The 27,236-nt window shown below is 42.5% G+C and overlaps 1 protein-coding gene across 7 annotated transcripts in view; it reads left to right on the forward strand.

The window, feature by feature from the left end:
- The window catches only part of LOC126354343 (uncharacterized), a 322,836-nt gene that overhangs the window by 193,277 nt on the left and 102,323 nt on the right, over positions 1 to 27,236 (forward strand). For all 7 annotated transcript variants that reach the window (XM_050003914.1, XM_050003916.1, XM_050003915.1 and 4 more), the window contains one exon: positions 4,824 to 5,084. The gene's annotated coding sequence lies outside the window, so the exon portion shown is untranslated. The remainder of the gene's footprint in view (positions 1 to 4,823; positions 5,085 to 27,236) is intronic.

Consider the following 27,236-nt stretch of genomic DNA (forward strand, 5'->3'; position numbering starts at 1 on the left):
CTTCGGCGACCTGTAGTCGATGAGGATGATAGGATGACGATGAGGACAGCACAACACCCAGTCCTCGGGCGGAGAAAATTCCCCGACCCAGCCGGGAATCGAACCCGGGCCCCAGAGGATTGACAAATTGTCACGCTGACCATTCAGCTACCGGGGCCGGACACGTATTTAACAGACGGGATAACAGATATAGTCATCGGCAACAGTATACAGTGGCACATGGCAAATCGGTAAAATAATAATTTTGTAAATTTTTGCAAGAAAAGATAATCTCTGAACTGAATTATAATTCGTCTGTCTACCGTAATTAATGTGAGCATATATCGTCTCAAGCAGCTGCCGTTATAGTTAAGACACAATACCCATAACAGTATAAGCTGTTTAAAAGTGTCTTTAATTATTTAATACTCAAACGTTTTTACTTTGATGAATTTTACGAGGCGTGAGGGAACGTAATTAGAATGGAGTACAAATATAGCTTTTAACACAATTGTGACTTATTACTTTAAACGTACATGTACATTTTTTATATCCTGAGAACCGTAAGCTATCAAGAACAGAAGCGGAGTGGTAATTTAAAATGGCCATAAGTACTTTTATAGTATTTCTTAGGGACCAGCGAATCTTGTCCAAACGTGATAGAGATTCATTTTTCGCACCTCAGGCTTCTGGATGGACGGTTATGTAATCTCTGAAGAAAACCAGAGGCAAATCGATTTACTAATACATCGAAATAAATATCACACTTCTGAAGAGTATCATTGTGGTGTCCTTTGAATTAACTTTTAAAAACTTACAAACAAGACAAAAGCAACCAAACGTTGAGCTGTGAGGCAGACTGCACTGCGTTAGCTGCTCTTTTCTGCGCATTTTCTCTTCACTACACAAGACCTTGCGTCTCACAGTCAGAAGCAAAACACAGATATCACGCCGGCACGCGCCAGATAATTTCTTTACTCGCAATTATTTCCATTTTTCTTTTAACGAAACGAATGAAACTGGTGAAAACTGGTTTCTGTGTACTGTTGCGGATATCTTAAAGTATTTTTAGAGTTTTACTTCGCTTCACTAGCTGTAGCACGTGTTCTGCTCTAGTAAGCACGAAGGGGAGCGTGACTGATGGCATTTTATCAACCTTCGGTGCGTTCTTTAATGGGGTCTTTACTTGCAGGCTTGTTGATATTAGGAGCAGACGTGTTCTTCCTCGTTAATTTCGGTTTTCATTTTTAGAATACTGGTTGTAGTAATTGAAAAGAGAGTGGCAGAGCTGCTAGCAAAGGCCAAAGGAAATATCCTCGTTCTACGGTTCATGTAGGACACTGGTTTAACAGAAAACCGCTGATTTAGCCTCCACTTCAGGCGCAATCAGATGGCATTAATAGAAGGATGTCCGGTCAGCATGCTGCTCCGTCGATCGCTGATGTCGAACCAGAGCCGTTAATCGTATTTTTAGGAAGCTTTGCAGTTGTTCTACAAGATACCTCACTGACTGCTCTGCCCTCTTCGAGTTCCCCCGTGCTCATAGAATTTATAGGTCAGCGTGTGAACCTCAGTTTCCTACAGAAAGTAGTAGGCTCCATCGTAGTTCTCAACAAAACTCTAAACAATCGAGTTTACAGATCAGAAGATTTCCGAACGCCGTTAATCAACATTTCGATCAACTGATAAGATTCGAAGGCAGCAGTACACGCTGCGAACTAGTGTTATAAGTTCTTGGTTCGATGTCGCACCGCATTCGGCAAATTTTCACTGGTGCTCATGACTTTTGCTCAGTACATTCACGTATTTAATTGCTTTATCAGAACGAATCACTTACTACTAAAGACAAAGCTACGTTACAGCAAATATATATTCGGCAAACATCTCTGATCAGTGACAGAAAATTTGAATGCGGAGCTGGATACGCCCTATATAGTTAAGCAGATTGAGGCAGCTGAAACAAACCCGAAATACATCCAGAGTGAACAAATACACCGAGGTTGGGTTTAGAATACGGCGAATTTCTTGACGTTCGCGAGCAATTTTTGTCGTTTATAGTCGCCCAATTACGATGACGAGTCTGCTTTTTTTCTAATGCAACTTTATACTTTTTTCTGTTGCATTTGAAAAAAGCTTCAAAGGACATAATATGTATTGAGCTTAATCAAACAGTATCAAGATATCACCTCCACAAACGAACGTCCCGCTGTGAAGAGGAAAGGCTCTATTACACCAAATGAAACGAAACGCGTAACCTGGGTACGGTTCCTGTGTCTATTGTCACGGTTGTCAGACCAAGTACTCAAAATCTTTATCTTGAGCATTGCTGCACGGTTTACAATGATTCTGGGGACAAAAGACTGGAAACTGATTTAATCTGGAGTTGACGCCAGCACAGGCCTGTATTTATAAGGCATTTAAGATCTTCGGGAGTCCTTGCTATTTCTTAATAGACCTCTTGTTTTAATTTTCGCCACAGATAAAAGTACAGAAGTGCTAGTGAGTGTCCAGACCATTTTGTGTTTACTAACGATAGTTACACTTCTCTGCAACAAATTCTGCTTTAAGAAGATATGTCAGTAAGAGTGCGGAATGAGACAGACATCTGTCATGTTGGTACCACACTGACTGTCGGATGTCCAGTGGGATGTCTTCGAATAACTGCGGTGGCAGCACGTCTCAGAAACTCGAGATACTTGAATGTATTTAAAGTCCCGTCAATAAAACAGGGAACAATTACGTAGGTCATGAAACCGATGCATCAAATGTTGACAGACCAAGAGAGTTACTTTTATCAACTTCTTTGGGTCAGTGTGGATTTTCAACTGACGATTAGAGTATACTGCAAAGACTTACTTGCCCGTGGTTTGTTGATGCTGCTTCTGTTTTAAACAAAATTCTGAGTAAATGTGCCGCGTCATATTGCACTTAGGTATGTAACATTCAGAAAATTGTAATCAATTTTGAATTTCCAGATGTAGCGAAATGCGAAGAGGATGAAATGTGATGGAATAGAATGTTCACAGAACTCTCGTTTGCTTGATCCATCTCCTACTTCCGAAATGCCTCTTAATGACATTTGCACTGTGCGTTGTTGATGTTAAAATGTTAGTTTCATTTCCTTCATCAATTGCTCTTCTTTTTATATTGGGTATTTTATTCTCCCCACTTCTAGTTTCTAGAACGGTTTTTTTTTATAATGTGTGCAACAACAGATCGTATGTGCTTGGCACGATCTGGATGCTCTTCAGCGTACATCCTCACCGCGCTCTAATAGTTTGGCTCCTTTCGTCCCAAACGACACTCACTTTTTCGACTGTCATATACTTCGTGACTGACACCGAATTATCCATACATCAGACAGTCAGATCGATTCCAAACGTTGTATGTAGATAGAGTGTCAACCAAAACTCCGATTTAGTTTGTAGTGTGTGCTCTCGTCCAGTAGAACAGGCGTAAAGTTAATCAAATATAACGTCAGAACTACGGTGGACAGGAAAAGCATAACTATCGTTAATATGTGTAGCCTCGATTAGGAATTTGGTAGAACGTTCGGTCTTCGTACCAGGGGTACTGGGTTCGTACCCCAATGGTTGGTTGTTGGTTGGTTAGTTGTTTCGGGGAAGGAGACCAGACAGCGAGGTCATCGGTGTCATCGGATTAGGGAAGGACAGGGAAGGAAGTCGGCCGTGCCCTTTGAAAGGAACCATCCCGGCATTTGCCTGGAGCGATTTAGGGAAATCACGGAAAACCTAAATCAGGATGGCCGGACGCGGGATTGACCCGTCGTCCTCCCGAATGCGAGTCCAGTGTCTAACCAGCGCGCCACCTCGCTCGGTCGTACCCCAATGAAGCCGGCACGGTAGCTCAGGGTGTTCGGTCAGAGCAGGCACTGTTGCTGAGCATCTTCGGTCAGAGGGTTAGCTGCCCTCCGGTAAAAAAAAAAAAAAAAAAAAAAAAAAAAAAAGCTGAGTTAATCGATCAACAACGAACTTCAACGGATGTCTTACGACGTCCTCCCCGAGCAGATGCAACGAACAAAATCAAACAACATGAGATTTTTTTAAAAAAAAAAGAGCGCTGCGTGCTCTCTGTACTAAAAAAACTGAGTCTAGGAATCAACGATCAACTTGAACGGATGTCTTGTGAGGTCCGCCCAGACCAAACGCAACGAACTACATCGAACAAAATGAAAAAAATGACAATTTTTATTGTTATTTTTACGCGCTGGAGGTGTTACATGCGACTATTAACAGTTCCGCATGTGTGATGCAAGTGCTACTTTATTCTACTATTGCGATTGTCTGAGTTAATTCAGTGAAACTAAAAAGGCACTACTTGCTTCATCAAGAGTGGTGTCTGTTCTCTTGCACATGGCTGACAGAACACCACACCTGTCTATACAAATGAATACTATAAGTATGCTACTTTCAGCTATCGAAGCGAAAGCAGACTGCCAAAACAAAGTTGCTAAAAACTCCGAAAAATCCGTTTACATATCAGGAAAATGTTCTCCCATGTAACAGTTTCACGTGTGAATAGCTTAAACATATTGTCAACAGTGGGGTTTGTTTGAACGCGCGACATTTGGCACCACGACCACAAGTTCTACCAACTCACCCACGCGAGATCATCAAAACTATCCTTCCTTTCCTGTGCTCCGAGGTTCTGGTGTTACTTTTAATTATCGTTTACGCACGTTCTACTTGACGACAGCATATAGCACGAACTGAATCGAAGTTTTGGTTGTACTCTATCGACACACAGCATTTGGTACCGATCAAGTGTCTGACATCTGGAGGTTTGGGGGTATTTAATTATTTATTCAATTTATTTTGTTTCAGGGTGTGCCTATACAGCGATCTCACAAGTGGAACGTCATTTCTATCGACACGAACGTAAGGACAACAGAACACCCACTCCCCGAGCGAAGAAAATCCCCGACCCGGACGGAAATCGCACGCAGGCCTTTTCGCTTGGTAATAAACAGCGCCGACTGCGCATCCACCGAGACGGACAAACATTGACTGTCTCAATACCTTCACGAGCAAGCCATCTGATTGCTACAACAGCGGAAAACAGATTGATCGGCTTCAAGCGTACAGGTAACACAAGAATCATAACCTAAGATATGTGTTGTTGTTGCGGTCTTCAGTCCTGAGACTGGTTTGATGCAGCTCTCCATGCTACTCTATCCTGTGCAAGCTTCTTCATCTCCCAGTACCTACTGCAGCCTACATCCTACTGAATCTGCTTAGTGTATTCATCTCTTGGTCTCCCTCTACGATTTTTACCTTCCACGCTAGCCTCCAATACTAAACTGATGATCCCTTGATGCCTCAGAACATGTCCTACCAAGCGACCCCTTCTTCTAGTCAAGTTGTGCCACAAACTTCTCTCCTCCCCAATCCTATTCAAGACTTCCTCATTAGTTATGTGATCTACCCATCTAATCTTCAGCATTCTTCTGTAGCACCACATTTCGAAAGCTTCTATTCTCTTCTTGTCCAAACTATTTATCGTCCATGTTTCACTTCCATACATGGCTACACTACATACAAATACTTTCAGAAACGACTTCCTGACACTTAAACCTATACTCGATGCTAACAAATTTCTCTTCTTCAGAAACGCTTTACTTGCCATTGCCAGTCTACATTTATGTCCTCTCTACTTCGACCATCATCAGTTATTTTGCTCCCCAAATAGCACAACTCCTTTACTACTGTAAGTGTCTCATTTCTTAATCTAATTCCCTCAGTATCATCCGACTTGATTCGACTACATTCCAATATCCTTGTTTTGCTTTTGTTGATATTCATCTTATATCCTCCTTTCAAGACACTGTCCATTCCGTTCAACTGCTCTTCCAAGTCCTTTGCTGTCTCTGACAGAATTACAATGTCATCGGCGAACCTTAAAGTTTTTATTTCTTCTCCATGGATTTTAATACTTACTCCGAATTTTTCTTTTGTTTCCTTTACTGTTTGCTCAATACACAGATTGAACAACATCGGGGAGAGGTTACAGCCCTGTCTCACTCCCTTCCCAACCACCGATTCCCTTTCATGTCCCTCGACTCTTATAACTGCCATCTGGTTTCTGTACAAATTGTAAATAGCTTTTCGCTCCCTGTATTTTACCCCCGCCACCTTCAGAATTTGAGAGAGAGTATTCGAGTCAAAATTGTCAAAAGGCTACAAATCCTAGGAACGTACGTTTGTCTTTCCTTAATCTAGCTTCTAAGATAAGTCGTAGGGTCAGTATTGCCTATCGTGTTCCAGTATTTCTACGGAATCCAAACTGATCTTCCCCGAGGTCGGCTTCTACCAGTTTTTCCATTCGTCTGTAAAGAATTCGTGTTAGTATTTTGCAGCCGTGACTTATTAAACTGACAGTTCTGTAATTTTCAGATCTGTCAACACCTGCTTTTCTCGGGATTGGGATTATTATATTCTTCTTGAAGTCTGAGGGTATTTCGCCTGTCTCATACATCTTGCTCACCAGATGGTAGAGTTTTGTCAGGACTGGCTCTCCCAAGGCTGTCAGTAGTTCAAATGGAATGTTGTCTACTCCCGGAGCTTTGTACACCCAACCTAAGATGTGCGTTTGTTAATTCGACGACTATGAACGACGGAAATAACTTGGGAACACCAAGAAAGTTGCTATATTGTCCGCTGTAATATAGCGAAAACCGCAACTCGATATGTTTATTGATTCTGGATGTATGTCGAAGCTGCCTCAGCCTGTATAGAGACATTTTAAATTTCAACACTGAATTATCTTGCAAGTACCTTGTGTAAAGTACTCTGTTTGCCAGTGGACATCCATAAAAGCAGCAGCCTTAGGTTAGAAATATTCTTCGCTGTTTCTTTGTTTGCTCTACAAACATATAAAAAGTGTTCAATATCCTCAGCTGAAATGATTTGCCAAAGACATGCAACGGTATAGTAGAACTGTCCTTCCCAATTGGAGGAAATTCATCACACAGCAGCAAATAAAGCTAATAATAGACTTTGGATAGTTCGTTCATTACATCTCTGCGCATTCAGATCTGTTAATGACCTCTGAGAAGCCAGAGATTTTTCATTGGTCTGCTTGGCCAAGTCTCTGGTTATAATTGACTGAAATTTATGGAGAGCTTAGCTGTTTGACAGTGGATCCAGATAGGTTTCATGGCAGTCTTTGTCAGAACGGTACCGCTAAGAAAGAGAAACTGAGCAATGAGAGTTCTACGACAACACTTCTAACCATTGCGTTTAGCAATTCTAACAGTTCTAAAAAGATTACCAAGGGCTCCATTCCTCCGTTCACAATGGCGACGTAGTCGCTCGTTTAAAATGTTCTACCTTTTGACATTCGAAGGACTGTATACCTATTGTGTACTATCCCCGTTTGGTCGTTTAGTTTCTCAGCTTATTTCGTACGTTATCAGGTATTCCAATAACAGTTTAACTTGACTGAAGCGCGAATTACCTTGATTTTACATCTACTACATGCATGCCCTGCAAGCCAGCGCATAGTGCTTGATGGAGTGTACGTTGTATCAGTATTGGTCTCTTCCTTTCCAGTTCCTTGGAGCTAGAGAAAAAACGAGTGTTTATATACCTACGTACGAGCTCTAATTATCTTATCTTCGTTGTCCTTACGCGAAATGTACGTTGGCGGTAGTAGAATTGTTCCGCCGCCAGCTATAAATGCTGGTTCCCTAAATTTTCGCAATAATGTTCTGCGAAAAGAACGTTGTCTTCCTTAGAAGTAAGCCACAGTAGTTTAGCTTTCTGGTTCCCTGAATAGTCATTGGAGCGCATTCTGAGTGACATGGAGGCATCCGCCTCTAAGTGGCACGACATGAAAATGATGCTGGCTGTTTGGTAATAAATTGGTCTCTAAATTGGTTTTTCTGTTTCTTTAATTACATCATTATTTTAATATTTGCGTAACTTAAAAATTTTTTCTTTCATTACGAAATGTTCCTCCGTATCATTCTCGGGGAGGACGTGGCGTGACGCGAAGCGGTCGGAATCCACAGACTCTCACCAATGTTCGGCACGCCACACAAATTACGGAACGTATTCCCCCGAAGATTAACTAGGAAACGTTTATCAGCGGACTTGAAACAATTTTCTGAACTGCTACGCTTACAAATTAGCCTGAATAAGGGTCGCTAGCCTCGTTTTGACCCTCAAGATTACTAAAAAAAGGACATACAACTATCTAATTATTTTCGGAAAGGAACCGAATTCAGATTTGTTGACTGGAAAAGTTCATCGGTGTCAATACTCCGACTTCAGTTGAAGCCTAGTAACTTAATAGACAATCTCAAGTAAAATAAAAGAGGACTACAGTTCATAGTCATCGGATCAGTCGCCTCGGACGTTACAATGAAACGTAAACGCTGTAAAATTTATACCGGGTGTTTCAAAAATGACCGGTATATTTGAAGCGGCAATAAAAACTAAACGAGCAGCGATAGAAATACACCGTTTGTTGCAATATGCTTGGGACAACAGTACATTTTCAGGCGGACAAACTTTCGAAATTACAGTAGTTACAATTTTCAACAACAGATGGTGCTGCAAGTGATGTGAAAGTTATAGAAGACAACGCAGTCTGTGGGTGCGCCATTCTGTACGTCGTCTTTCTGCTGTAAGCGTGTGCTGTTCACAACGTGCAAGTGTGCTCTGGACAACATGGTTTATTCCTTAGAACAGAGGATTTTTCTGGTGCTGGAATTCCACCGCCTGGAACACAGTGTTGTTGCAACAAGACGAAGTTTTCAACGGAGGTTTAATGTAACCAAAGGATCGAAAAGCGATACAATAAAGGATCTGTTTGAAACATTTCAACGGACTGAGAACGTGACGGATGAATGTAGGGCGACCGCGTACGGCAACCACAGAGGGCAACGCGCAGCTAGTGCAGCAAGTGATCCAACAGCGGCATCGGGTTTCCGTTCGTCGTGTTGCAGCTGCGGTCCAAATGACGCCAACGTCCACGTATCGTCTCATGCGCCAGAGTTGTCACCTCTATCCATACAAAATTCAAATGCGGCAACCCCTCAGCGCCGCTACCATTGCTGCACGAGAGACATTCGCTAACGGTATAGTGCATAGGATTGATGACGGCGATATGCATGTGGGCAGCATTTGGTTTACTGACGAAGCTTATTTTTACCTGGACGGCTTCGTCAATAAACAGAACTGGCGCATATGGGGTACCGAAAAGCCCCATGTTGCAGTCCCATCGTCCCTGCATCCTCAAAAAGTACTGGTCTGGGCCGCCATTTCTTACAAAGGAATCATTGGCCCATTTTTCAGATCCGAAACGATTACTGCATCACGCTATCTAGATATTCTTCGTGAATTTGTGGCGGTACAAACTGCCTTAGACGACACTGCTAACACCTCGTGGTTTATGCAAGATTGTGCCCGGCCACATCGCACGGCCGACGTCTTTAATTTCCTGAATGAATATTTCGATGATCGTGTGATTGCTTTGGGCTATCCGAAACATACAGGAGGCGGCGTGGATTGGCCTCCCTATTCGCCAGACATGAACCCCTGTGACTTCTTTCTGTGGGGACACTTGCAAGACCAGGTGTACCGCCAGAATCCAGAAACAATTGAACAGCTGAAGCAGTACATCTCATCTGCACGTGAAGCCATTCGGCCAGACACGTTGTCAAAGGTTTCGGGTAATTTCATTCAGAGACTACGCCATATTATTGCTACGCATGGTGGATATGTGGAAAATATCGTACTATAGAGTTTCCCTGACCGCAGCGCCATCTGTTGTTGACAATTGTAACTACTGTAATTTCGAAAGTTTGTCCCAAGCATATTGCAATAAACGGTGTATTTCTATCGCTGCTCGTTTAGTTTGTATTGCCGTTTCAAATATACGGGTCATTTTTTAAACACCCTTAGATACACATTGGAATAATTTTTCTTTTCTTTATTTCTATTTATCAGTTCCACTGCAACTGTTATTAAAAATTTACGTGTGCATTCTTGGTGTTTCACTTGTGTGTTGCGAAATAGATAACTATTTTGACCAAAAACCATTACTGGTGATAGTGAGTACACATGAACCACTCCAATCATTATTTCAATGTTACTGCGGCAATTTAAATAAGCTTTTTAAACAGCAAACTGATTATCGAACGACGTCGGTATGGAAATATCGCGTGTGGAAAAGAAAATAACACCTTTCTGGTGAAAAATCATAAAGATATGGTTTTTGCAACTGAAGTCCCAATTTACTACCGCAAATGTTAGCAATGGGATGACATAATATCATTATGTTTAGGGATCGCTTGATGGCGAGGTTGCTGGGCTGATTTCGGATTTCAGCTTCGGTATATACAGACTTAACGACACGTCTTATCCCCGGAATTTGAAAAATCACTCACGCAAAACTAAACAAAAAAGCATCTACTTTACTCCGAAACAGGCGTGCTCTTTACCGGAAAGCAAATAATCGACAATTTTAAGAGCTATACTTCTTCAACGACTACCGAGAAAATGCGCCTTCTGTACCAGCAGCTATTAAATATTTATACCCCGAAGCAATGGCTTCTACGTCCTACATAAGCTTAGAGATTACGACGCCCAGTCAATTCGTATGTAGTACATCTCGTCTCCATCTCAAGATGACGGACTTTCCATCTGGAAAGACATCTTTCGGAACTAACGACCCAGATTCAGAAACTACGAACTAGGACATTATTTAAATCACCATAGTGTGCATAGGATTATTCAGTGTCCTGGTATCATTATAAATTCAAACTGAACGCGAAGAAGTGCAAACCCCCTGTTGATTTATTTCTCAACAGTCCACGAACCCTAGGACGGAAAACTATTTAAAAAGACGCACTTTATTGACTTCGATTAGGCCTCACTAAGCCTGTTTCTTTTATCAAACACAGCCTGAAGGCGGCTACCAGCTCCACGGTCTATTATGAGACCTGTGTCTAGCGAGCTGAAGTGCTATCTCTAAATAGCCACACTCTCCAAGAAAAGCTAGAAGATGACTGATCATAAATCCCTGTCCACATATGGGAGGGCACTTAAGAATAAATTCTCTTAGGTTTCTGTATTGGCGTAATATCTATGATTAATTAATGGTTTGATAGTTAATGGTTGCTAAATACCGACTCCGAAAAGTTTAACACTTTTAAATATCTCCTACTGCTAAGAGGGCACGTTAGTACCCCCCTGCCGCAGGTGCGCCGGTGGATAACACCTCAATTGCTAGAACTATCAACAACAGCAAACATACAGACGGGAAAAAATTACAATACCCAGAAGCAGTTGCGCGAAATTAACGAAAGTTGGTAGGCGATTTTTTACGTCTGAAAGATGTCCATTTAAATTTCGCGCCAGTCGCGTAAGTGCGGCGCTAGTAGCAACACTATGAGGATGCATATCAGGTTTGCTCTAAATGCACACTATAACTGTTAGTTACTTTTGAGTTAGGAAGTGGTGAGTTGATGTTAGCCAAGAATGGCTTTAAGATGGCAAAGATGCCATTATCAAGACGTCACTGATATAGAACGAAGTCATGTAAGAGGGAGCAAGAAGCTGGATGTACCATCTGCGATACTGCGCCGGCCTGAGTGACCGAGCGGTTCTAGGCGCTGCAGTCTGGAACCGCGAGACCGCTACGGTCACAGGTCCGAATCCTGCCTCGGGCATGCATGTATGTGGTGTCCATAGGTTAGTTAGGTTTAAGTAGTTCTAAGTTCTAGGGGACTGATGAGCTCAGAAGTCAAGTCCCATAGTGCTCAGAGCCATTTGCAATACTGCAGAAAGAGTTGGCAGGAATGTAGCCACTGTGCATGATGGCTGGCAGCGGTAGACACGAGAACCTACGGTCGCAAGAAAACTGGTCTTTGGACGGCCACGCACCACTACCGAGAAGGAAGACTATCCATCGTGTTCGGCATACGACTCTGGCGCATCGTACTGCATCTGTAACAACAACTTGAGTAGCAGTTGTCACCACAGTGACACAACGAGCTGTTACAATTCGGTTACTTCAAGGACAGATCCCAAACAGACATCCTGTAACGTGCATTCAATTGACCCCAAGCCACCGCCATTTGCGACTTCTGTGGTGTCAAGCGAGAGCTCATTGGAGGGCAAGGTGTTGGTCTCTTGTGGTTTTTGATGAAAGCTGGTTCTGCTTCGATGCCAGTGACGGCCGTGTGTTTCTTAATAGGGAGCCAGACGAGAGTCCGCAAACAATCTGTCTCCATGCTAAATGCACTGGACCTAAACCCTGGAGTTATGGTCTGGGTTGGGATTTCGTATGACAGCACGAGCCCTCTCGTGGTTATCCCACGCTCCCTGACCGCAAAACTGTACGCCAGTCTTGTGATTCAACCTGTTGTGCCGCCATTCATGAACAGCATTCCAGGCGGTGATTTCTAACAGGATAACGCTCGCCCACGTAGCGCTGTTGTAACTCAGGATGCTCTAAAGAATGTGGGCATGTTTTCTTACCCTGCTCGATCACCAGATCTGTCTCCAATCGAGCACGTATTAGACATCAATGGACGATAAATCTAGTGTCATACACAACCAGCATTAACCGTTCCTCTATTGACCGAGCAAGTGCAACAGGCATGGAACTCCATCCCACTCATCACCTGTACAACACAATGCATGTTCGTTTGCCTGCTTGAGTTTAGCTTCTGGCTGTTATACCGGTCATTAATGCACCAGCATTTCACATTTGCAATGGACTATCTCGCCCTTACATTTACCTGTGATCTTGCAATTTTAATACATACGTTACCTAGACAAATGTATTCCCGAAATTTCATTACACCACATTAATTATTTTTTGAGATGCCTATTTTTTCTCCGTCCGTACATGTACACTAAAAGAGGCGACGCAGAGGTGGTGCCAGGTGTCCAGGAGAAAAGTTGTTACGCCGGGCCACAAGAGGCGAAACCACCGTGTCACATCTGGAGAGCTGCTTACTCGAATAAAAAGTCGGATCGCGGACAACATGTTTCTTATTCTGGGACATACGACATGTTTATCAACTTACCGCTGTGCATACAAAGAGCAGTCTGTTTCTGGAGTATCTGGTTTTCACTGTTCCTGTGCCTTAAGGTAACGCTCTTCTCGTTGTGTATTAACTGATAGGGACCACTGAGTTCTAACGCTACTACACGGCATCACGCACCCTTGTCGACTATTGCTGAGAACTTCCATTACACTGATCTGCAAAGATCAGCGAATGAATGATCTGTTAAGAAACGAAGAATGCATACAAACATCACTCATGGTGCATGCAGAGCTCGGGAACAGATTTTTTTGGAGCCATGAGGCATGCTCCATGATGTGCCAACTCATATCGATGGCAGTTGATGTAGCAGATGGCTGCAGGGTGATTTTTATTGGAGTGTGTTGTGGCGACCGTGAAAATCGCTGATGATAGGCAAAACGATCGGAGGTGATCGTGAAAGTGTTTTAGAGAACAGGATGTTCACGTATCCTGGTAAAAAAAGTCGATACTTTTTTGTACAATAATGGTTATGCGTAAAAACCAACGACCATTGCTTAGTGGTTGGAAGAAAACAGAGTGGAGTTTCTTAACTGCACTGCTCAAATCCTGAAGTGCATAGCTCGAGGACGTGATACAAGTCAAACGTTGCCAATATAACGCCAACAAATATGTTTTATTCAACAGGAAAATATATTTAATTAATGCCATATATTGGGAATACATTAAGAAAGCACAATGTTATACTGAAAGTTTGTTTATTTCGTTAATAATTTTAAATACTGTATAACTTTTAGTCACGCATTATAAATGTTTTGTTTTTTATCAAATATTGCACCACCATATTAGTAAGGGAGAAGGCCACTTGAGGAAAGGATGGACAGCGATCTTGTTGCAAGGGTTGCCCTGGTATTCGTCTGTACTAAAGGAAGTAAATTACACACAAGATTCTTAGTATATCATTCTTGTTGTGAAAGTTACTGAAACCTGTGCTTGCTGTCTGTGCTAGCGAATTGCTATACCTGTTCTTAAACAAGTCAGCGAATCTTAAAGCCATTGCGGCTGAAGAACGGTTCACAGACGAGTGCAAAGCGGTTACAGATCCTCCTCTGCAGCCCATCGTATGATACTCGACTCGAATATGTTATCTCTCTAATGAAAATAACAAAAGTGGCTTTCTTAATGGACCATTTGTGGACAGACACCGCATTTCGCAAAGGCCAGTTTAACTGTACTCTGCATTTGGAAATTTTTGGGTTAAAAGCGCTCAGGAAGAGCGTCACAGGTGTCCTTGAGCCAACAGGTGTTCAGCAAGTCGGCATCCTAATGAACCAATGGCCCGAACTGGTTCTCGTCGTACCGACCAGGAACAAACTCGCCGCGCGGGATTAGCAGAGCGGTCTCAGGCGCTGCGGTCATGGACTGTGCGGCTGATCCCGGTGGAGGTTCGAGTCCTCCCTCGGGCATGAGTGTGTGTGTGTGTTTGTCCTTAGGATAATTTAGGTTAAGTAGTGTGTAAGCTTAGGGACTGATGACCTTAGCAGTTAAAGTCCCATAAGATTTCACACACATTTGAACAAACTCCTCATTGGTGACCACTGACTGCGGAGTGACGATTAAATCTTTAAACAGCCTCTGTACTATTAATGTTTGTAGTATTAATACTGACGATAGCAAGTGCGCAAATTAAAATTGCACAGGAGTAGTTCAGAAATAAGGAATTTGGAAACCGTCATCATTTAGGAAACAAATGAAATCAGGTGACACAAAAATAAAGTTCAAATGCTTCAAATGGCTCTAAGCTCTATGGGACTTAAAATATGTCATCAATCCCCTAGACTTAGAACTACTTAAACCTAACTAATCTACGGACATCACACACATCTAGGCAGGATTCGAACCTGCGACCGTAGTAGCAGCAGCGCGGTTCCGGACTGAAGCGCCTCGAAGCGCTCGGCCACAAGTGCCGACACAAAAATAATCGAATTTTAATGTATATGATTCACTTGCAGCTGAATAAATATTACTCATGCCGGAGGTAGTGATAAAAAGAATATAATAAAATAAGCATTTTTGAGCAAAAAAAAAAATGCTGTACGAACCCAGACTGTGAAAAGATGGCTACAAAAATAAGTACAGTACTTACAACGAACCAATGTCCGGTACTAAATGAGAACACAATTGAGAACGATTCACTGATGATTACATTTCAATCGACTTGGGGATGAAACCACCTTGGCTAGTACTGAATCCTTTAATTGCTTTCAGGCGACAACCGTGCCAGATTTATCACCCATTATCCAATTACTGCATTTAAGAATGATATGAGCATTAAGTAAATAATAATAACCTGAGGCATGCATGGCTGACGGTATGCGTTCTTAATAGTGCCTACATTCTACAAAATGGCTGCATGATAAAGGTCAGCTTATCATTTAACAGTGAAGAAATAGTTTTTTGCAGCAGTCAACGTGGCTTCCTCCTAAGGAGTTTATCAAATCATAGTACTCTCGAAGACCACGGCACCAAACATCAAGAAATGTTTGCAGAGATACACTATTAGGACAGAAGCTTACAGATACCCATTTAGGGTTTGTCTTGAAGAACGCTAGCAAGTAACCAAGAGTATGCACAGAGCGAGCGAAAAAAAAAGCCCGGGAAATATTTATAAGATATTATGAAGAGAACAACTGCCCATCACAGAAAATGTGCTGGAAAGCGTGTTTTCGATGCAGCATTTGTCTGTTGTCACGTGTCTGTGCATGTACATCTCCCGCACCCTCTGCCCCGACTGCTTCGCTGTGTCTTTGCGTTTGAGTGAGTGAGAGAAGCAGCAGTTGAATGCGACACAAAATGGTGTTCCACGATAAAACAGCGCTTGTTCGTTGTCCACTGTTTGCGTAACGCAATTGGTGGAAAACGTGTGCATACGTGTCTCTGCAAGAGTTTAAGGTTGGAAGCGTTTTGCCAAAACCGCCGGGAAAGTTTGCAATACAAGACAGTGGCAGAAACGCGCGAAAAGGTCTCAACAGCGAATAAAAGCCGTAACTGTCCGAAAGTTCGAGCACAAGAAAACATTTATCGATTGAAGGAAAGGCTCTAATATAATCCTATGAAATCTCAACACCATTCATCTGTGCAAATGGGAATTAAGAAGAAATATTGTCGAAAGGGACCTGCATCTGCATCCTTACAAATTTACTGTTGTGCATGAGTACGGTGGTGTGTTTAGTGCTGGCAGTGGCGTCTGACTGAAGCGGAATGAGGGGATTTGTGTGCTCAGCTTTTCATTTCTTCAGAAGAGTCACAGTTCAGCCTGTCGCTGCACGTTAACTCACAGAATGTGCGCCATTTTGCATCTCAAAATGCCAGTCATTACTCTGAAGACTGCTATTTGGTGAGCTGTATCTGGAGTCCGCACAGTAACAAGATTCTTTCACACAAATGTTAGTGCTGGCTGGTACATCCAGAATCTTTTTAATCCATATGTGGATCAACTGTCGGTAGATGATCGAGTTTATAGATATTTTCATCAAGACGGAGCCACAGTACACACGTCTTTGTCAACCTTGTTACGAGTGCGTGAGATGTTCGGTTGGGGGAGGACTCATCTCTCTCCCTGCAGCTTTTAACAATAGAGCGAAATGAAGGTTTTTCACTCAAATAATTCTCACATACTGGGAGAGCTTCTGTCCCCCAGACATTGCTAGTAGGCTTTTAAAACAACAAAACGCTAACAGACATCTATATAACTTATTAGGAATGCATATGGTGAATACTTTAAATCCAGAATTATATTACGGACTGTTGATGCTGGGGGATCACCCAACTTGCAAGAACATTCATCATTCTTCTTTAGGAGCACGAAAGCCTATTATATATGCAAGTACAACTTGCGATCTTCCTCATCACTGTTGTTAGAGTTTGTAAAACGTAAAAGTTATACCTTTACTTACAGACCAGCGATCTCAAGAATAATAAGGCAACTGGAGAAGATGGTATAGCAGCCGAGACGATAATGTGGGGAGGCAACAAAGCAATGGACAACACGACCAACATAATCCACCAGATCTGGAGAACAAAGCAGTTACCAGAAGGATGGAAGAATGGAATTGTAGTACCAATACATAAGCAGGGGGACGAGAGAGATACAAACAATTACAGAGGAATATCGCTACTAGAGGTCGGATACGAGGTGCTGTCAAAACTATTGCTCAAAACAGTAGAAGAACAGGTAGAAAGTACAGTTGGCGGCTAACAGGCGGAATTCAGGAAGGGAAGAGGTTGTATAGAACAGATATTTATCCTGAAGCAACTGATAGAACGTAGGTCCTTAAAAAACAAAAAGACCGTAATAACCTTCTTGGACTTCACAAAAGCATATGACTCCATCGATGGACAGACTCTTGTTAGGATCCTGAAGAACAGAGGACTTGATGGAACTACACAAGAACTCATAAAAGAAATTCTGACGTACACGAAAACAAGGGTGAGATTCAGAGGAGCACTGTCAGAAGAATTTGAGATCAAGACTGGTGTTAAACAGGGAGAAGTGTTGTCACCATTGTTGTTCAGTGTAGCACTGGACGAAGTGATCAGGCAGTTGAGAGCAATAAACGAGGAAATGGGAATACTGAAGTATCATGTGGGGGACAAAAAGGGTAACAGGGCTCAAGTGGACTGCCTAGCCTTTGCAGACGACATAACAGTAGTACGTGAGACGGAAGAAAACGCAAAGAAACTACTTGACATCTTAAGTAAGGTAGCCAGAAAGGTGGGACTGAGGATCGCCTGTAAGAAGATAAAGACATTAAATATCACTGCAGACTGGAAAACACCGGAAGGCACTATGCAAATAGTGGATAAATTGAAATACCTGGGAGAATTTATAACAGGAAGGAACAGGAGCAAGAAGAGAATAACAGAGAGGATAAAGAAGATGAGGTCAGCCTTCTGTATAATGAGAGAGGTATACAATAAAAAGAATATATCCACAGAGGCAAAGATAAGCCACTACAAGGCAACGTGGAGGAATGCAGTATTATATGCTGATGAGACGATGACACTAGGAAGAAATGGGACAGAACAACTAGAGAAAGAAAAGAGAAAAATATTGAGTAAATAGTAGGTCCCAAAAGAGGTGGAGAGCGGTGGATGCGAATACTTAGGGAAGAATTGTACCGGAACATGAGAACAATATCCGAGGAAATCAGACTCAAAACGGCAAGGTTTGCTGGCCATGTAGTTAGGATGAGTATGAACAGAATGACGAAGACAGTGTGGGAAACAACAGGCAGGACAAGAGGGAAGACAGGAACCAAGTGGGATTTTGAACTTTGGAAGGACTGGTTGGAATTGGGGATCAAGGTCAAAAGAAAGGAAAATTGGAGGAACAAATATACACCGATCAATATGCCGTAGATCAACGACATAAAAGAATACAGGAAGATTAGAGTGTCACCAGTGGAGCCGACAGGAGAAAAGAACACTGAAGATCTCAGAAGGAGAGTGGGAGAGAAGAAAAGAAAGAATGAAGAGGTTGTGGGAGGAGAAGATGGGTTACCCGTGGTTCTACAGAGGCCGTAACGCAAGAAGAAGAAGGCCAGCATTCAAATTAATGTTCTGAACTCACCTGTCACATTAATGTGATCACCTATCAAAAGCCTGAATAACTATCTTCTGGAGAACGAGACATTCAGTAAGAGAGTCAAAGAGGCTCTGGAAAGAGCCGATAGGGATGTGGAGCCATGCGGATTCTAGTGTTGTGGACAGCTGCTCTGAGTTTCTCGGTTGAGAATCCTCGGCGCGAACACCCCGAACGAGGTTGTCGCACAGTTTCTCGATTTGGTTCACATCTGGGGAGTTTGGCGGCCAGGAGAGCATGGTAAACGTGCTCTTCGAAATACGATATGTGTACGGAGAGTTGTGTGACACGTTGTACTGTCCTGCTTATAGATGCCATCGTGCCGAGCGAAAGGAAACTGCGTGCAAGGGTGGACATGATCCCCAAGGATAGACAAGTAGTTGTGTTGATCCATTATGCCTTCCAGGATGACGAAATCAACCACGGAATACCACGGTAACATTCCCAACGCTCTCTGTAGTGACTGACAATTCGCAATTTTTCACATACACAGCTTTTATTTATGTATGTTTTCAAGACTGATGACTGAACAACAAAAGAAAGATAACAATAACGGTGCCAGTCAAAGTCTCCTAATTGAGGCAAACAAAAGTTCACTTCTAATTTCCCACAAAGGTTCATGGTAACACAAACACACACTAGTAAAAGCCCAATTCATATACAAATACATAATATTCAGCGGTCGCAGACAACGAGGTCGGCATCTGGAGTGATCTTCGGGGCTGGTTCTAGCCCCTAAATATCTGTCTCCAGCCAATCCGGTTTTGGCTTAGTGATACTTCCTGCAGGCCGTGGCTCCAGCTCCCCCTGCTGGAAGTAGTACTTGTAATGTCTGTTTCCATTATCTTGTATGTAAATAGCCGTTGTTTACCATGGTGCTTATGGTACGCCTCGGACATAGAGAACCCCGTCCTCTATGGTGTAATATGGGTTGCCGGCCCTCAGGGGCTACCTTGGCTCCGGCATAACACTCTCTCTCCTGGTTGCAGGGTGTTTGCTTTTGACGTTTCACGCCGTACACGCCAACGGCCGTAAGGAAATAATTCCGGGGAAGCATAAAACGGGATTCATCTGGAAAGGCCACCTGTCGTCACTCGATGGACGTCCAGATGCGGCATTGGCGTGCAAGTTCCATCTTCGTCGTCAGTGAACAGCAGTCGGCGTGGATGTATAAACCAGGCACGGATACCCGTACGCAGCAACGGTCGCTGAATGAGTGTTCAGGAGATACTGTTGGTAGCCCCTTGGCTTATCTCACCGGGTAGTTATTCAATAGGTGCATGTCATTTCGCCCCTCCGTAGCCGCCGTTCACCCCTGTCATCTGGCCCGTGGTGTACCACAGTTGCCTCGACATCGATTTTGGATAGCGCCGTTTCGCCATGAACAGTACTTTCACCACGGCGGCATGCGAACAGTATGCAAACCTAGCAGTTTCGGAAATGATTCCACACATGGCTCGGACATCAGATAACTGGCTGCGTTTCCACATTATGACAACGACTGCACTGTGTTCCGATCTATCCCCGCATGGTTTATATACCCTTCACTGCCAGTGCTGCCATCTACCATCTATCTGTGAGTGGTTACTGCATGTTGACCTCGGACATAGACGGTGGTCACATTCATGTGAATCGACCATGTATAAGGGTCGTAATGCATCTACTCAAATTCAAGTAACTTTCTGTGCTTTCTCCCCCCCTCCCCCCCCCCCCCCCCAAAAAAAACAGTAACAGTACGCGCTCTATTTCTCACATGTGAGACAGAAGTCAGAAATTTGTCGGCTAATAACAGTACTATTGAGATTGTGTTTTACAGTTATTATCTCAACTTGGAAACAGTTTCGTGATTACTATAGTTACTTTAGTTGTCGGACTAAATGACGTTACAGGTTACCTGGCAGATTTTGACAATGCTAGGACCATTATCAAGATAACGAATTTGAGAATAATTCTTTTGAATACCGTGTATTTCGTAGTAAAATATTATACGTCTTTTACAAAGCAACTGTAACTAACATTCGCAAGTTGTGGAAGTAGCTTTATTTCATATAAAAAGAACTGTGTAATTTCCTAGTTTTCTAGCCCGCAGACAAGTTGCTAAGCGAATAAATTGCTGGACATACTGATACGTGTCTCTGTAAGAAATAAAAAAGGATGGAGAAGGGTAAGGCAGAAACTTCACAATATTTTCTACTGTACGTTTCGAAATTGAAATCAGTTACAACATTCTCATTGTGGAAGTTGCGACACTTGTAGCTATCAATCATACAACACTATCGTAGCCTCCAATCCGTTATCATAGCAGTGTGGAGAATTTCGGGTCAGTTGCTACCAGCAGTTCAGTTCCAAAATGAGTTTGGCTCTAACTGTTCCGTAAGCTGTCACTCTGCGTCATGCGCTGGCGAACTTGAGCAGCGTTGTTACTACTGTTTATTTTGAAAACTGGTGCTAATCGATCACTTTTTACGACACTACCGACTCCCGCAGAAGCTGGTTTGGTGGTTTACTTGAAACTATAACACTATACTCAGTACGTGATTGGTACCAAAAATAATATCCGTCTATACATTTGTACCTCGGAATAAAGATTAGAAGTAATGCCAAGTAGAAATACCAAGTTGATAACGTTAGAGGATAGAAATACCACGTTGATAGCATTAGGGGCGGAGCACAGTTTCGAAGTGTACGACGATGGAAATCTGTGCCCTTACCAGAGAATACTTTCAATCGCTGGAAGAGTTTTAGGACAATCATGGACAATTTTAGAGACGTTGGTTGCAACGGAATTTGAAGCCTGCTCCTCCTGAAAAGCAAGCAATGCGATATAAATTCCGATGATAAAACTGTCCCTGATTATTGTAACCATTATTAGTCTCATTATTATTATTATTATTATTGTTACTATTATTATTATTACGCTATTATCATCATCATTCTTGTTACTATAAAACTTTAGATCGACAAATGTTTGTTGTGCCGAACAATGAACGTACATGGCTCATTTCATGAAGCTGTTAGCAGGCTGTATCTCATCTTCGTAGGGAACGGGAAGCAGGAGATACTTTTTACAACTGGAGACAAACTGTGGCCTTTCGATAAGGGCGAATCTGACCTTCTGCTCACCTTGATAACCTCAGACGGTGCCCATTGAGGAATATGTGGGCACATGGACGTAACCTCTTCTCGCGTGAGCCACTAATCCTCCTAAGTAAAATGTACGATTCAGTGAAATGTATATGAACTCAGCATTGATGTTTCTACTAGCATTGATGTTTCTTGAATACCACTGCATTGTACGCACTTTGAAAATATAATTACTGTGTACATATATATCGAGTAAGAGGTTCATAGCGTACCCCCGCCCCACATCCCCCCTTCCGCCCCCCCCCCCCACCCCACCCGAGCATGTCTGGGATTAAACATGAAGGAACTTTTGGTTGGACCTGAAACGTGCCTTTCTTGGATTTTGAGATGTGCCAATGAAAAGTTTCTCAATAAGCGACGTTACAAAAAATATTGCGAATAATTTAAGACTTCACATAACTTAATTATCGCGACAAGAAAGCACAGACTTAAATCACAATTTAGTTATGATGAAGAGCAGGCTGAAGTTTAAGAGACTGGGCATGAAGAGAAGGCACCGGCAGTAGAAAAATGTTGTGGCGCATCAGGACAGTGAACATTTTGGGTGGCGTCGATCTTCCATTATGTGTGACCATTCAGTTGAGAACAAATCTCACGCGGAAAATTTTGTAAAATAAAGAAATGATCAGCAAATTCATCTCAGTACAGTTCTGTTTTCTACTAACGAAGACTTATTGATAGAACGCGAATAGTGTTCTGTCGTTTCATCATCGATCAATCCGCTCCCTGCTTCACGTCGAAGGCCGCCGAGAATCACACAGATACAATGAAAATTATATTCATGATAATGGAAATGAAAGAGGTTACTGATTTTGCAGTAACTGCACTTGATTAAGTATAATGAATAGCTTAAGTATTGCCAGCAAACGGGATTACATAAGACTTACATTCAATCTCTTCGAGCCCGCAAAAGGGAAAGGATAGAGAAAGTTAGAGTTTCACTTGTTGAAAACGACATAGAATAGCAGTTTTACAAAATTCCAAAGAAGTTTAACATCTTTGACAAAAATAAATCTTTATTTTTCTTTCTATTTTCCACATACAGAGTGATCAAAGAATGTTTAAAAATGTAATGCTACAGACGGAACATCGATTTCAAACGCCTAACTGACTTTCAGTTCTTAATGGGCTTCAATACACTCCTTGAAGTGTGACTAATAAATGTGAAATATGAACTAAATTAGAACACTTTATCTCGGATGTTAGCTAGAACGTGCACTTGCAGTGTTTTTCACAAAAAAAGGAAGAGTATCTTCGGCTTGTATTTCGTGCCTCGAGAAACGTCGGCCACGAATAGAGTGCTGTGCTCACAAGATACGTGTCCCGATTCTCTGTTTCATCTGCACTTTCTTCAGTAGTATCTAAGCACGAGCGTAAGATGCTACACTGCTTTTCTATAGCAGAGAACACGGTAGCTTGAAAACACGTTCCTATAACTACATGTGAAATCCAGATTTGACAAGCATTTTGTGCAACTATGTACAAATTTCTTTCTCTATCACACATTTCATCGATGTAAGTAGGAGTGTTAGTTTGTGATCCGAATATGTAGAAAATCCGTACTGCAGCAGAACATTGTCTCTATAACACGCGGATCATTCTCTTTTCCGACAATGCGTCATCTTTGCACAGTTGTCTTAGTGTGGGGCAACACGTGTAAATTACTTTCTTAAGTCCTTTTGTACATGTCATTTCGGCTTCCGCACTGAAGGGAACTTGTTAGATGCGAGCTGGAGGCCTGTCTCACTATATCACTAGGCTTTGCCATGACAGTATGGAGATAACGAAGACAAAGTGAACAGTATTTGATATCGCTGAACAACAGTCTAAATTTTTAAATGAACATACCGCCATTTGACTGTACTGTTGTTTATTTAATTACGACTCAGGTTTCGGCCTGTTATGCCTTTTATGCCATTTTCAAGTGACTGAGTTTATGTCATTAACATACACGCATCAAAAAAGTTTTGCATCACCCCGGTTCCCAGGCTCCTGAAGATAGACGTTGGCTGTGGATATTGTATCACAGACACAGTCCCTTTGACTGTTCAGAGATGTCACTAAACCCGCCCAAAGATGTAAACAACCATGCATGAGCAGCGCCTATTAGACGGAGGGGCTCCGACAGCCGATCAGTTCCAGTCATTCCACCAGGAGGGAGGTACAAGGCTCGTGTTGTCTGTAGTTTAACCATGCCTAGAGGTCAATACGGCGGTTCTATCGCGTCCGCATTGTTACTTTGTGCCAGGAAGGGAAGTGTCCAGGCGTCTCGGAATGAAAAAACCCGATGTTGTGCGGACATGGAGGAGATACAGAGAGACAGGAACTGTCAAACACATGCCTCGCTCAGGCCGCCAAAGGGCTATTACTCCAGTGAATGACCACTACCTACAGATTATGGCTCGGAGGAACCCTGACAGCAACGCCACCATGTTCAATAATACTTCTCGTGCAGTCACAGGGCGTCATGTTACGACACAAGCTGTGCTTAATTGGCTGCATGATGTGCAATTTCACTCCCTACGTCCATGGCGAGGTCCATCTTGGCAACCACGACACCATGCAGAGCGATACATATGGGCCCAACAACTTGCCGAATGGACTGCTCAGGATTGGCATCATGTACTCTTCACCAATGAGTGTCACATATGCCTTCAACCAGACAATCGTCGGAGACGTGTTTGGAGGCAATACGGTCAGACAACGCCTTAGACACACTGTCCAGTTAGTGTAGCGAGGTGGAGGTTCCCTGCTGTTTTGGAGTGGCCTTGTCTGGGACGCACGCTCGCCGTTGGTGGTCGTGGAAGGCGCCGTAACGGCTGTACGATACGTGAATGTCATCCTCCATATCGGTAGCATATTAGCGAGGAATTTGTCTTCATGGACGACAATTCGCGCGCCCATCGTGCACATCCTTTGAATGACTTCCTTCAGGATAACGACATCGCTCGACTTGAGTGGCCAGGATTTTCTCCAGACATTAACCGTATCGAACATGCCTGAGATTGAAAAGGGGTGTTCATGGACGACGTGACCCACCAACCACTCTGAAGCATCTACGCCGAATCGCCTTTGAAGAGTGGGACAATCTGGACCAACAGTGCCTTGTTGAACTAGTGGTTAGTACGCCACTACGAACACAGGCATGCAGCAATGCAAGAGAACGTGCTACTGGGTATTATAGGTACCGTTGTGTGTTCAACAATCTGGACCACTACCTCTGAAGGTCTCGTTGTATGGTGGTACAACATGCAATGTGTGGTTTTCATGAGCAATAAAAAGGACTGATATTGTATTTATTTGATCTCTATTCCAATTTTCTGTACAGGTTCCGGAAGTCTCGGAACTGAGGTGATGCAAAACTTTTTTGATGTGTATATATTGCAGGACATCAATTTTGAGCTTGATGTCCTGCAATATATGTTAATGACATAAACTCAATCACTTGAAAATGGCATAAAAGGGCGGAACCTGAGTCGTAATTAAATAAACAACAATACAGCCAAATGGCGGTGTGTTCATTAAAAAAAGACGAAGTGGTTTGTTTCTCTTAGTAGAGTTGACTGTATATGCATTACAAGTGTTTTAAAAGGAATCGGTTTCACTGTATCTTCAAAAATTAATATTTTATGAAATTTCGTTTTTCTGAAACTCCTGGACGGTTTCCCTAACACTGGGCGATTCCGCCTGTTACACAGTTTGCAACAAACGCCACAGAATGTTCGCTGCTGTGATGTGTGATACATACTTAAATGATGTGTAACAACTTTAATGGTTAATAATAGCTGAAATTTTTTGGACTGCCAATTCTTTGGTAGTAATGTGAAGCTATTTACTGAAAGGCGAAGAACGTCAGTAGGATATGCCGACTTGGATGAACTCGAATTTTCGACCTTGCAGTCTTCTTTCTGATATGTAAATTTTAATGATATCAGAAACTGGCCGAAAGGTATTGACATTTATTACTTTCTCCCTCCTTTCAAACACCTACACACTTTTTCGCATCTTGCATGTGAATACTTCGGGATTTTTTTGAAAGTAACATATGATTTCTATGACCTGTTCACATGAGAAACCAGAATATAGTATAAATAGTGCAAATAATAATTATTTGTTACCTGTAGCCTACTCTTGAGTTTCCATTGCAAATTTAAAAGTATAGCTATCTGGAGTTTGGCATGGGTGTTGGTGCTAGACTAAAAAAAGGTTTTATAAATTAAAGTCTCTTGAAAAATTTACTTAATATTCAAACAGTTTATTAAAATTCTTTAATACAATCTCTTGAACTGTTTCAGTAATATTTTGTTCTTAGAATAAATCTTAACTATATCTGTGTGCCGAACCAGGATCGACCTGCGATTTTTGCGCAGAGGTGGCCCGAATGTAATGGGCAGACTGAGTGAGAAAATCGTTGTTCTGCGCATGAAGTCATGTCGAAGGGCGTGGCTATAGCAGCTTGGAAACTACGGTTAACATTGGAAGTTGTCTTTGTGTGTGTGTGTGTGTGTGTGTGTGTGTGTGTGTGAGTGAGAGAGAGAGAGAGAGGGAGAAGGGGGGGGGGGGGGCACGCAGGAAAGTTATTCCGTGTATTTGTGTTTACGAAAAAATTTCTGGGTATGCTGTCAACGGTTTCTTGTCTCCTTACAGCAGGAAACCGAAGTGAACTGGAATTACCTTCCATCAATTCCACAAGGACACACAGCTCCAAAGAATGTGGACCGAGAAGTGTTACTTAAAAGACCACGTTTATGCGTCAAATTCTGGTGTTTGCACACGGCCTTTTAAATCAGACAATTAGGTACGAAACTTGCGAGCATAGCTGTTGTACATAAGCGCCAGAAAAGTTTTGAAACATATGCATTACCGTGTGTGAATCTGGCAGTTTGTTTCAGGTTTTGTACAAATGATGAAAGACAATTCCAAGAAAGCTGGGCAGGGATTGCATGTTTCAGTTGACAGCAAGTCCGAAAAGGGCACTTGAAACGGTTTAGAACTTGACATTCAAGAGACCCATAGTCGATCAATCAATGTTAACTGATTTACCGAACCTAGAAAATGAATAACGCATCATCTCAGGAATCTAGTGAAAGTATTGCCGGCCACGGTGGTCGAGCGGTTCTAGGCGCTTCAGTCCGCAACCGCGCGACTGCTACGGTCGCAGGTTCGAATCCTGCCTCGGGCATGGATGTGTGTGCTGTCCTTAGGTTAGTTAGGTTTAAATAGTTCTAAGTTCTAGATGACTGATGACCGCAGATATTAAGTCCCATAGTGCTCAGAGCCATTTGAACCATTTAGTGAAAGTATTAGAGCACAGGAGGATAAAGCTCAAAACTGTACCATGTTTTGAAAAGGGAGACTTTTGACATAGAAACTGCAGGCCATTTGTCTCTATCGGAGAGTCAATTGACTAGAAATAATCTAATAAAGTGAAGGATGTTTTGAAGAAAA

Source organism: Schistocerca gregaria, chromosome 3, assembly GCF_023897955.1.
Source record: "Schistocerca gregaria isolate iqSchGreg1 chromosome 3, iqSchGreg1.2, whole genome shotgun sequence".
In the NCBI taxonomy this organism is placed as follows: Eukaryota; Metazoa; Arthropoda; class Insecta; order Orthoptera; family Acrididae; genus Schistocerca; species Schistocerca gregaria.